This window comes from Pipistrellus kuhlii, unplaced genomic scaffold (genome assembly GCF_014108245.1).
Source record: "Pipistrellus kuhlii isolate mPipKuh1 unplaced genomic scaffold, mPipKuh1.p scaffold_m20_p_19, whole genome shotgun sequence".
Classification (NCBI taxonomy): domain Eukaryota; kingdom Metazoa; phylum Chordata; class Mammalia; order Chiroptera; family Vespertilionidae; genus Pipistrellus; species Pipistrellus kuhlii.
The window spans coordinates 7,963,161-7,976,841 of NW_023425504.1; the positions used below are offsets into that span (position 1 = coordinate 7,963,161).

The window sequence follows — 13,681 nt, forward strand, 5'->3', positions numbered from 1 at the left end:
TGAGGCACTACAGGATTAGGTTTAGGGACTAGCCTTGTGGAGGGGAAGGAGGGCCTCTTATTCCCAGGTTTATTTCTCAGCGCCTTTGTCTGTGAGAGGTATTTAGCATCTTCTCAGCCCCTATTGACTATACCCAACAGAAGAGTTGGCACCTCTCATCACACCTGCTGACCTCTCCCTCCCTCTGCCTCTAAGGCCCCCATCTTCCCTCCCTCCAGTAGTCTTTTCTTGCTTCCTCTCCCTCCCCCTTCTCTCTTCTCTCCTGTCACTCCAATTCCCTCTTTGCCTTCCTCTCCTTCTCTTCAGGTCTGTTAGGTTGACTCTTCTAAAACAAGATTGTAGCTCAGGAATAGGTGTTCTGACACTTTGTCAGAGGGCTAATAAAATACCTCCAGGAGAGAAGCTCACTTTGAGTGGCATATACAATCTGCTTTAGCTACTGTCGGCTGTGACTAGTGGTCCGGTCACATCACCCAGAACTGGACCTCCTGCACTTAGGTGGAGCCTCTGTCCTTTAAAGGATAACTTTTCTGACTGGTTTCTTCTTCTGGAACATTTTCTGTTCCTAGACTTTGTGCAAAAGTGTGGGGGGAGGGGGGCGTCTTGGAAAGCCTAGTATGTGCTGCCTTCATGGGTCTGCTTTAGCCACCCTGAACTATGAGGTTCTGTGGAGCACCACAAGAGAGACTCAGGGGGATCAGGTAGGGCCAGAGACAATCAAGTGTAGGTGATTGGTGCAAACACCTGTGCTTTTTTAAACTTCAGGTCTGACATGAAGGTCAGATCATGAGGCAAAGAATGACCATGACAGGCAAGTGACATGGGCGATGTAATCAATATCTGTGCCAAAAGAAATGAGGGGGAGATCTGACAGATAGGGGAGGAGTACACTATAGCAATGAAGAATCTGAGATACAAGAGAAATCCAATTAGTCTGACAGGAAACTATTAGCAGGTATCAAAGTCTAGAAGTCAGATTATGGTTCCTAGAAGAGAATCCAGCAAGAGCAAGGCCAGTGTTGTGACATCACAAACAGGATATCCAGACCATGACACAAAGTTCAGGCTGGTTACAGTTTATTACTTGCTCTTGGCTTACTGGTTAGAGAAGCACAATTTCCCAAAAAGTTCAGAATAGCTCCCTTGACTACTGGTGAATGCTTCCCCTTATTTGTACCACACTTTATGACTTGCATAGGATTTTACCTAACCCTATTTATAGGATTGCAGAGCATTAAGGCATGATTAATCTGATAAACACCCTTGTTTAGAGTGAGGTAACATTGTTATATCTATGTTGGTCTCCTCCTGATAGTCAGTCGTTTCCACAGAGGGCTCCCCCAAGCAAATCACCCTTGGAAAAGGCTCCTGGACTGTGGCATACTGAAGTCCATATTTTCTTATAGGGTTGGCGACAGAAAACATTTCAAAGCTTTTAGAGTTTATGCTGTGGTTTCTGTCTCTGCCTCTAACCCAAAGAAGCAGAACCTCCAAGGTCTAGTGAGACCCATCCACGGTGCCCCATGGCAAAATCTTTGATGTCATCCAGCCCTGAATGCCTGAATCCCTGAGATCCTGTTAAGATAGTTGCAAAGACCAGGAAGAGACTAGGAAAAAAACATTTACAAACAATTAGTTACCTAGGGCTGCCATAACAAATTGCCATTAAATTGGTGGTTTTAAAAAATGGAAATTTATTACCTCACAGTCTGGAAGCCAGAAGTCAAATACTAAATAGTCAGTTGCTTTCTATGAAGGCTGTAAGCAAAGGATTCTTCCTTGCCTCTTCCTAGCTTCTGGTGGTTGCTAGCAATCCTTGGTGTTTCTTGGCTTATATCTGTATAACTCCAAGTTTTGCCTCTGTCTTTACATGGCACTCTTCCTTATGTGTGTCTGTGACTCGTATTCCATAAGGATACCAATCATTGAATTAGGGCCCACCCTAATCCAGTATGACCTCATTTTAACTAATGACATCAGCAAAGAATATATATACTAGAGGCCCGGTGCATGAAATTCGTGCATGGGGCTGGGGGTGGCGGGTGGTGTCCCTCAGCCCACCCTGCACCCTCTCCAATCTGGGACCCCTCGAGGGATGTCCAACTGCCCGTTTAGACCTAATTCCAGTGAGATCAGGCCTAAATGGGCAGTCAGACATCCCTCTCACAATCCAGAACTGTTGGCTCCCAAATGCTCGCTTGCCTGCCTTCCTGATTGCCCCTAACCACTTCTGCCTGCTAGCCTGATCACTCCCTAACCACTCCCATGCCAGCCTGATTGATGTCTAACTGCTCCCCTGCCAGCCTGTTTGCCCCCAACTTCCCTCCTCTGCCGTCCTGGCCACCCCCAACTGCCCTCCCCTATAGGGTTGATCACCTCCAACTGCCCTTCCTTGCAGGCCTGGTGCCTCCCAACTGCCCTCCACTGCTGGCCATCTTGTGTCCACATGGGGGCAGGATCTTTGACCACATGGGGGCAGCTATTGTGTGTTGGAGTGATGGCCGATCTGCATATTTACTCTTTTATTAGATAGGATAGAGGCCTGGTTCACGGGTGGGGGCCAGCTGGTTTGCCCTAAAGGGTGTCCCAGATCAGGGTGGGGGTTCCCTTGAGGTGTGGGGCTGCCTGAGCGAGGGGTCTGTGGTGGTTTGCAGGCCAGCCACACCCCCTGGCAACCCAAGTGGAGGTCCTGGTATCTGGGGTTTATTTACCTTCTACAATTGAAACTTTGTAGCCTGGAGCAGAGCCAAGCCTGCTCACTCTGTGGCTGGCAGCCATTTCTGTTTGGATTTGTTTAACTTCCATAATTGAAACTTTGTAGCCTTGAATGGAGGCCTAGGCTGGCAAGGGCAGGCAGAAAGCTTGGCTTCTTCCATTGCCTGGGAAACTCAAACCTCCCTCCTGCTCTCTGTGGCTATAGCCATCTTGGTTGAGTTTATTTGCATATATATATATATATATATATATATATATATATATACACACACACACACACACACACACACATATATATATATATATATATATATATATATATATATATATATGCAAATAAACTCAACCAATATATATATATATGGCTAATATGCTAAGTGTCCCTCCAACTATCCAACCGGTTGCTATGATGTGCATTGACCACCAGGGGGCAGATGCTCAATGCAAGAGGTGCCATGAAGCACACTGGCCATTTACAAAGAAATGGCACCATGGACCTGGCACCAACAAAGCAACACTCAACTTCCCCCAAGTGGGACACAAGCCCTGAGTGACAGCCCACCAAATTACAGCCAACAGCTGAGACCGGTTTGGCTCAATGGATAGAGTGTCGGCTTGAGGACTGAAAGGTTCGATTCCGGTCAGGGGCATGTAACTTGGTTGCGGGCATATCCCCGGTAGGGGGTGTGCAAGAGGCAGCTGATTGATGACTCTCTCTCATTGATGTTTCTAACTCTCTATCTCTCTCCATTCCTCTCTGTACAAAATCAATAAAAAATATTAAAAAATAAAATAAAACAAATTACAGCCAACACATCCAAAACCCCATGGTGCAAAATGCAGCCCACAGCCTAGCCCAGCTCTGCCCAGAAATGGTTGCTCTGGGTGCCAGATAATGACATCATGTAGCAATGCCTGGCTTCCTCTCTCTAACGACTACCCTTCTTGGAGTTTCTTCAGCCCAGAAATATGACTTGCTTTATAGCCAGGTGAAAACATACACTTTAACCAAATATCTGTGCAGTGCTTTCCCATGCCTCAACTCATTTTGTCCTCACAGAAGTCCTGGAATAGGTAGAGAGGAGACTCAGTAGAATCCAATTGTCTTTTCATTAGCTGGAAAATGGAGATTTAGAAAGTTTAGAAACTTGACCCAACTGAAAAGAAGTAAGAAATGGTGGATCTTGAAAATGACTTCAAGTTTTTTCACCGCGCAGAATATAGTCAAACATTGCTACAGTTAAATATTTTATGCTTTGTTCTCCCTGCATGATCTATAATAATAATCTGCTTTATGTTGATATTTACTGCCGTGTTGCTGACAATTACCTGAAAGAGAAGGTGGGGTGCTTCACTGGGCTGGAAAAAAGTTTAGCTAAATCAGAAAGCAGGTTTAATTAAGAAAGTTTATTCTTTTTTTTCAGTTTTCTTTTTTTATTTTTATTTTTCAATTTATTCATTGATTATGGTATCACATAATTGTCCTCACCCCCCCATTCCCATCTCAAACCCCTCCCCACGTATGCCCCCCCCCCCTGTTGTCCATTACCACTGGTTAGGCTTATATGCATGCACACAAGTCCTTTGGTTGATCTCTTCCCCTTGCCCCCACCCTCACCTACCTTCCCTCTAATGTTTGATAGTCTGATCTCTGCTTCTCTGTCTCTGAGTCTGTTTCTGTTCATCAATTTATGTTGTTCATTATTTCCCCTAGATGCGTTAGATCATGTGATACAAGTAATTCCCTTATAAAAACCGAAACTGAGACAAGCCATCATGGTTATGCTGAGAGGCAAATAAATCAGTCTGTAGTGAATTCCTTTCTGGGCCAACAGTTCTTTTGAGTCCCATTTTCAATGCCAAACAGTTGCTTATGAATACATGTCAGCCAAGGTATTTCAGATCTGGTTGGTGGACACATGGTGGTGATGCAGGTCCGACCATTAAGTGTCAATCAGGCTGGCAGGGGAGTGGTTAGGGGATGATCATGCTGGCAGGCAGAAGCGGTTAGGGGCAATCATGCAGGCAGGCGAGCAGTTGGGAGCCAGCAGTCCTGGGTTGTGAGAGGCATCCCAGATTAGAGAGGGTGCAGGCTGGGCTGAGGGACACCCACCCATACACGAATTTCATGTACCAGGCCTCTAATACAACAATAAAAAGAAATAAACTACTGATGCATACAACATTATGAATAGACCTCAATGGCATTATGCTAAGTGAAAAAATAAATCTCAAAATATTATATATTGTATGATCCATTTATATAATGTTTTGAAATGACAAAATTTCTGAGATGGTAAACAAATAAGTGGTTGCTGTGGAACAGGAATGCAAATTTAAAATTATTTTGTGGTAATGGAAACTGTTTTCCATTTGATCGTGGTAGTGGTTACATGAATCTACACTTGGGGCAAAATTGCATACACATGAGTTAATTCAGGTTTAAAAATTGTGAAAACTTAATAAGGTCTTTCATCTAGTTAATGGCATTATATCAATGTTAATTTTCTGATTTTGATATTGTACTGCAACTATTATATAAGATGTCACCCTTGGGGAATGGTGGGTGCAGGGTGTGCGGATCTTTCCACTGTGTTTGCAACTTCCTGTGAATATATAATTATTTCAAATAAAAATATTTTTAAAAGGTCTGAATGCCAGAAGTGTGGATTCTAGTAAATTGTCTTAATCATCTTTGGCAGGGTTAACAGAGGTATTTATTATAAGCTCTGTGTAGTAATAATGTAGATTTATTGAGCACTTAGGATGTGTGAACCATTTACTAAGAACTTTACACTCATTATCCCCTTTGACCCATGCTATATATAGCTAGAAGAAGTAGGTAGAATTATGACACCTGCTTTGTAATGGTCAGTAAACTGAAAATCAGAGCTTAGTAACTTGCCCAGTTCACAGAGTTATAAGTGGCAGAACCAAGGCTTAAATCTAGATCCATCTGACTCCAAAGCTTGTGATAAAAAAAACCAAATATGTCATAATGACTACCACACTTTTACTGTCATCATCTTTATTATTATTATTTAGTAACTGTGACCTTAACTCTAGCATTGAGGAGCACCTTGTCCTTACACTTAGGGCAGTGTGAATAGTGTCAGGAAAAAAAAAAAAATGAGTCAGATCCTTATCTGTAAAATCATAAAAATCTCTACCACACAGGGTTATTATTTATGAGTTTTGAGTAAAATTAAAGGTAACAATGTATGCAGAAAGCGCTCGGTAAACAGGAAAGCTCTCTGCATGCTAGCCGCATTGCATTTTATTCTATTGGGGTATTACTTTACCTCTAGATTGCAGCTAAAAAGCTTTTGCCTGTTAGCCATGCCAACATCCACAAGCTCATCACTCTACTTGCTCACAGTGTGTTTCTATGGAATCAGTCACCATAGTTTCTAGATTCTCTGACAGAAATATTAGGTGAAAGGCAGTTTAACAGAAGGAATCAGTGCATTTGATTCAAAGAATTGTATCCTTTCCGCCTCAAAGCAGTGTGTAGCTGAGCAGCAGCAGGTCTCATATTCTTTTTTTTGTTTTTTTTTGTTTTTACAGGAGGAATTAGGGTAGCTTTATTGCAGGGCACTACACAAGAAAAACTGGAACCTATCACTTAAAAACCCAGATCACTGAGTCATATTCTTGCCTTTCTATTCATTGCTTCCAGATTCCTTTTGCAAAACTTAAAATGATGAATTTAGAGTTACTTTTTTTGAGACTTTCAATAGTTAATGCCCTTCAAAAATCATCTCTGTTCCTGGAATCAAATTTCACAGTCATTCCTGTACACAAGGGGTTGACAAACTATGACCCGTGGTCCAAATCTGGCCCGTTATTGATTTTTGTATGGCCCTCATGCTAAATGGTTTTTCTTTTTTACACTTTTTAATGTTTGAAAAAAGTAAATAAGAAAAAAGAGTATTTGACAACACATGAAAATTAGATGAAATTCACATTTCAGTGTTCATAAAATAAAGTTTGATTGAAACATAGAAACTCTTATTGTTCAGGCAGAATTGAGTAGTTGTAAAGCTAAAAATATTTACTATCTGGCCCTTTAAAGATAAAGCTTGCCAATCTCTGCTCCACATAAGAACATCAGTGATCCAATATGGAGGCCAAAAAGAGCTAGCTAGGTCTATACTCCATCTACATTTAGCCCCACCACTTATCCCTACACACCACTCTCCTCTTCACTGCCTGGACCCCATTTTTAAAACGTATCTATTTCCCACACAGTATTTCAAGCTCTTTGGAGGAAAGAATTCATTTTTTCCTTCTTTCATATTTGTTTTCCACAAAGTGCCTAGCACAGTATTTTACTCATAATAGACAAGTGAGGAATGTTTTTTTAAACAACAGAACTGGATCAGATTTCCATAGCAACTGGGTTTCTGAAGTGTTGCCATGTAGAATCCTTTAAACCAAGTCCATTCCATTCATTGCTGGAGATCAGATATAGAGATCCCACAGGTAAAATAGTATTTACCCTCTATAAACAGTAAGATTTGTGAATCACGATTTTATTTAAATGTCTATTCTTTTTACTCTTGGAATAGAGAAGACCTTTCTAAATATATCAGAAAACTTCAAAACTATAAAAGAAAAGATTGATACATTTGACTACACAATAATAATTTCTTTTCTAATGGTTGCCCAAAATATGGGTAAAAAGGGTGAAGGGAAATAAGATGTACAAACTTCCAGTTATAAAATAAATAAGCCATGGGGATGTAATATACAGCACAGGGAATATAGTCAATAATATTGTAATAAATTTGCAGAGTGACAGATAGTTACTAGATCTATTGTGAGGTATATAAATGTCAAATCACTATATTGTACAACTGAAACTAATATAATATTGTATACCAACAATACTTAAATTTAAAAAAATTTAAAGAATTTCTGCATGGTAAAAATCACTTAAATTATCTTAAAAAAAATGAACTGAGGGGAAGTGGGATTAACATGAGATAAAGAGCAAATTTCCCTGAATAAACAGCTTTTACAAATCAATAGGAAAAAGACCAATAAGCCTTATAGAAAAATAGGTGAAGATGAACAAGCAGTTCATAGAAGAGCAAATACAAATGATTATTGACATATGAGAATATGTTCAGCTTCAGTAATAATAAGAGAAATGTCTATTTAAATTTCATAGTGATATCCCTTTTTTTTTTAACCTACCGTATAACATTGACAAAGTTAAATGACACATTTCATTGACAAAAGTTTGGGCAAACAAGCACTCTCATGCATTGCTGGTAGAAGTATAAATTTTTCTTTGTATAAAAATATATAAGCCTACCACATGTCTAAAGTTATCATCTTTGTGCTCTCTCTCTCTCTCTCTCTCTCTCTCTCTCTCTCTCTCTCTCTCTCTCGACCGGCCCCCTCACCCCCGCGCCTCGCTCCAGCTCCGGACCCCGGAGGCCCGCGCCCTTCCCCGTGCAGCTCCCGCGGCCCTGAGGGCGCGGGCGGGCAGCCCCAGGGGCAGCGGGGAAGCAGGAGCAATGGCGTCCAGAGAGGAACAAGTGGCTAAAAATCTCAACGTGGAAGATGCCCAAAAGGAAAACGAGACAAAGGCAAAGGAGCAAGATGCTGATAAAGGAGAGCCTGGTGACTATTGTGTGCCCAGAGGAAATCGCAGACGGTTCCGTGTGAGGTGGCCCATCCTGCAGTACAGATGGGCCGTGGGTCAGAGGCTCGGAGAGCCACAGGCGAGGCTGAGATGAGAGCACAGGGAGAGAGCTGGGGAGAGGAGACGGCTGATGGAAACGCTGAGGGGAAAGCAGTTAAGTCACAGTCTGCGGGCAGTTAGCACTGACCCCCTCGCCATGACTGTCACGATGAGTTTTGCTTTATGCCTTGAATCTTGGTGTTTTCCCTGAAGTTGATAAGGAGACACCTGCTTCCTAAACTTGTTTGTGACGTACCTTCTTATAAACCTTTAGTGTTACTTGTTTCCTGTGGGTTGCCTAATACCAGTTTCTAATTGAATGTTGTGTTTTGACCCAATTTGTAAGATTCTGTGAGCAGGGGAGTTTTATCTACTGCATGGAAAGATGCTCATTACATATTGTGGTTAATAAAGCAGTTTTTTTAAAAGCAAAAAAAAAATAAAAATAAAATAAAAAAAATAAAGTTATCATCTTTGTGTCCTTGTATGAATTGTAATAGTGCATGGGGCACAAGGTGTGGATATCTGGACTCAACTGTGGGCTCTGACTGCACTGGCCTGTACTCTCTCATAGTCGGGGACCCGTCAAGGGATGTCCGCCTGGGGATCGGGCCTAAGCCAGCAGCCAGACATCCCTCTCACAGTCCAGGGCTCTTGCAGTCCAGGACCCGTCACTCCTTACTGCCTGCCTGCAGCAGAGGTGCGAGAGGCTCCCTCCACTGTCGCAGCACTTATTGCACTCACCAGCCTCTGAGCCCAGCTTCTGGATGAATGGTGCTCCTCCTGTGGGAGCACACTGACCACCAGGGGGCGGATCCTGTGTTGAGTGTATGTTCCCTGGTGGTCAGTGCATATCAAAGCACCCAGTCATTTCCCCATTCAGTCAATTTGCATATTAGGATTTTGTTAAATAGTACTAGTGGCCCGGTGCACAAAATTCATGCATGGGGTAGGGGGGTGATTCCTTCAGCCCAGCCTACACCCTCTCCAATGGGGGACCCCTGGCTCCTAACCGCTCACTTGCCTGACTGCCTAATTGCCCCCAACTGCCTCTGTTTGCCTGTCTAATCGCCCCTAACTGCGCTCCTCTGCCGCTTGATCTCACTCCCAACAGACCTCCCTTGCTGGCCTTATCTCACCCCCAAATTACCTCCCCTGCTGGCCTGGTTGCCCCCAACTGCTCTCCCCTGCCAGCCTGATCTCACCCCCAAAGGACCTCCCCTGCTGGCCTGATTGCCCCTAACTGCCCTCCCCTTTAGGCCTGATCTCAAACCCAATGGCCCACTCCTGCAGGCCAAATCACCCTTAACTGCCTCTGCCTTGGCCTCCACCACCATGGCTTTGTTCAGAAGGAAGTTGGACATCCCGATCTAATTAGCATATTACCCTTTTATTAGTATAGATAGATTATATCGGACAGGATTGCTTATGGGGGGGGGGCGAGAGCCTTTTTCAGCAGGAGGAGATGCTCTTGGCAGACAAAAATACATAATCCCTATTTCTGGACTGATAGCCAGCTATATGCACTATACTGCCAAACCAATCATTAAAAAATTGAACTGCTTTCTAACACCTTACACCAAACAGTTGCTGCCCTTATAACTCCTTCTCAGCCCCCACCTTAGGTTCTGCCTTCATACTTCACCCAGATTAGGTTCTGATTGGTTGGTTTCTATGCCAGTCAGTGTCAGAAGCTCTGCCTCCTGGGCATCCATTGGCTCCTCACAGTTCACCCAGATTTGGTTCTGATTCATTGGCTTCTATGCGAGTCAGCATCACTGGGTCTATCTCTGGGCCTGATCAGAGAGGTAGGGCTGTTAAATTTATTCCTAGGTACCTTATTTTTTGTTGTAATAGTTAATGGGATTATTTTCTTAGTTTCTCTATCTAATAGTTCATTTATTGGTGTATAAAATGTCACCAGTTTTGAATATTAATTTTGTATCCTGCCACCTTGTGGAATTTATTTCTTAGACCTAGTTTTAGGATTTTCTATGTACAATACCATGTCATCTACATATAGTGACAGTTTTAATTCTTTTCCAATTCAGAAGCCTTTTATTTCTTCTTGTCTGATTGTTGCAGCTAGGACTTCTGGTACTATGAGAGTAAGAATAGTGAAAGTGGACATTCCTGGGTTATTCCTGATATTAAGGGAAATGCTTTTAGCTTTTGCCCATTGAATATGATGTTGGCTGTAGATTCTTCATATATAGCCTTTGTTATGTTGAGGTATGATTTCTCTATTCCCACTTTGCTGAGAGTTTTTATAATAAACTAAAGGCCCAGTGCATGAAATTTGTGCACGGGGTGGAGGGGGATCTGTCAGCCCGGCCTGCACCCTCTCACAATCTGGGACTCCTCAGGGGATGTCTGACTGTCAGTTCAGACATGATCCTGCAGCAGGATCAGGCCTAAACTGGCAGTAGGACATCCTTCTTGCAATCTGGGACTGCTAGCTCCTAACTGGTCAATTGCCTGCCTACCTGATTGCCCCTAACCACTCTGTCTACTTGCCTGATTGCCCCTAACTGCTTGCCTATCTGTCATTGTTCCTAACTGCCTCTGCCTGTCTGCCTGATCACACCTAATCACTCTGCCTGCCTGCCTGATGCCCCTAACTGCTCACCTGCCTGCCTGATCACCCTTAACCACTCACCTGCATGCCTGATCACCCTTAATCACTCTGCATGCCTGCCTGATAGCCCCTAACTGCTAGCCTGCCTGCCTGGTCACCCCTAACTGCTTGCCTGTCTGCTGGCCTGATCGCCTCTAACCTCCTCTGCCTGCCTGCCTGATCACCAGTAACTGCCTTGCCCTGCTTTATTGCCCCTAACCACTCACCTGCCTGCCTGATCACCCTTAACTGCTCACCTGCCTGCCTGATCGCCCCTAATCACTATGCCTACCTGCTTGATTTCCACTAACCACTAGAATCCCTGCCTGATCGCCCCAACCCCTCTGCCTGCCTGCCTGATCATCCCCAACCACCTCTGCCTCGACCCCGCTGTGGCGGCTCATCTGGAAGAACATCTGGAATTATGTCCAGAAGGTTGTTCAGCTGTCCAATCTAACTAGCATATATGCTTTTATTATTATAGACTGGTGCTGGCTTATATCGAATACTTTATATCTATTGATAATGATCATGTGATTATTATATTTTATTTTATTTATGTGATATATCACATTCATTGATTTGTGAACATCGTACCAACCTTGCATTCTTGGAACAAATCTCACTTGGTTATGATATATGGTGGATCTTTTTAATGTATTGCTGAATCTGGTTTGGTAATATTTTGTTGAGATTTTACTATGTATGTTCAACAGGAATATTGACCTATACGTTTCTTTCTTTGTAGTATCTTTATCTGGTTTTGGAATTAAGTTAATGCTGGCCTCATACAAAGAGCTTGGAAGTCTTTTTCCCTATTGGTTTTAAAAAAATAATTTGAGGATGATGGGTGTTAGTTCTTGTTTGAATGTTTGGTAAAATTCCTCTGTGAAACCACCCAGTTCAGGACTTTTGTTTTGCTACGAGTTATTTTAATTACTGCTTCAATTTCAAGTTGTTATTGGTCTATTCACTTTTTCTGATTCTTCTTAATTCAATTTTGGGAGATTTCATGTTTCTAGGAATTTGTCTATTTCACCTAGGTTGAGTCTGCTAGAAGCTAGGAGGATGTTTCTATCAGGGTCCCATGAGAGTGAAGTGCCAGTCTAGTTCACAGGAAAGTGGGGGAAATGGCCCAGCCCCTGACACCTGCTGAATCTGCCCAGCCACCCACCACCACCCTTATCTATGCCACTGACTCCTCAGCAGGGCTTAAGATGAAGGGTGGGGCAAGCAGGATTCCTAAGGGTGAAGCAATAGATTTTCCTCAGGCTATTGCTGCTCCAAGAGGGTTGTTTCACCAAGGAAAGATAGTTGCTGTGATTTTAGAGGATGACTCAAACAGGAATTTTGGTGGCTGCTCCCTCACATGTCTCCCCCAACCCACACACCACAGTTTCTATTCAGATGACTCCAGTCTGCACTGCCCTCCCTCTGCTAGAGCCCAGGGTGAGTGGCCATGAATGAAACTTTAAGAGTTAGCCTTTGTCTCCAGAAGACTCTGCCTCTCCTAGGCAGACAGAAACACCATTGCTTTTCACAGTCAAATGCTATATGTGCACCCACCAGGCTTTGGTGTTCCAGTCTGGAGAGCCCAACTTGGGGTCTAGTCTTCCCACTTCTCAGGAGGAACCATCCCACAGCTGAGCTATCCCTTTTCAACCATGGCTACTGCCCTTGGGAGCAGGGACAGCCTCCTTTGTGTTTCCCCTTCCTACCAGTGTCATGGTGATTTCTTCCTCCAGTTATTTGTTATAAGTTTCCTCTAAAGGTAGTCTGTAGCTGGTAATTCAGGGGGATTGAAACCCACTTTAATTTTATTTCCAGTTTGGTTCTAGAAGGAAGTGAGAGAAAGATCCACCTATTCCACTGACATCTTGAAACTCCCTTCTTATTTCTTGATGATGGATATTTTGGGGTTTGTTTTAATTTCATTCCTCATACCTATGCTATGCATGTCTTTGTATTTAGCAGTTAATAAAACCTTTTAAAAATAAAAGTAAAATTTGAAGGATAAGGATTTGTTAATTTAGGGAAAACTGTAGGCTATTGGTCATAAATGTTAGCACATAAAATTGTTTTGCAATGAAAATGAAGGTTTGTGGAAATATAAACATATTTTAATTTAATCACTGGCACTGATGGTGATGCATATAGGTAAATCCTCTCACTTGTAGTGAATCATGAATTCTTACAATAGAAGTATAAATATTATCATAAATATAATTTCTAATTATTCCCATATTCCAAATACATCAAATAGGGTTGCCATGACTCATATTTATAATGAGTGATATTTCTCTCTTATTTTCTGCACCCTGTTCTGTGCAACCTAGTATTGAACATGAGATAATGAGAAACTGCCTCTTCCCAGGTCTGTTTTACCTTGTTATCTTTTGAGACAAATGTCAAATTAATTGGCTATTTCATAAGCTAACCAATGGGAATAATTCTTTATGTTCTTAGTATGTTTCTAAAGATGAGCTTTTGCTTTAAGCACATCCGTATGCACACAAAATTAACTGTTATAATAGAAATTAATTTTATTTACACTAAGTACTAGGTCTGAACTTCCTCAAGGTGCAATGTAAATCTCCAATATCCAAATAATATACTCTATGATTTAAAAACTCTGGAACTAGCAAATGCTTTCC

At 42.4% G+C, this 13,681-nt stretch overlaps 1 pseudogene; it reads left to right on the plus strand.

The window, feature by feature from the left end:
• The first annotated feature begins 8,162 nt into the window (after nt 1-8,162).
• Nucleotides 8,163-8,831, plus strand: LOC118722189 (annotated as a pseudogene).
• Nucleotides 8,832-13,681: the final 4,850 nt, after the last annotated feature.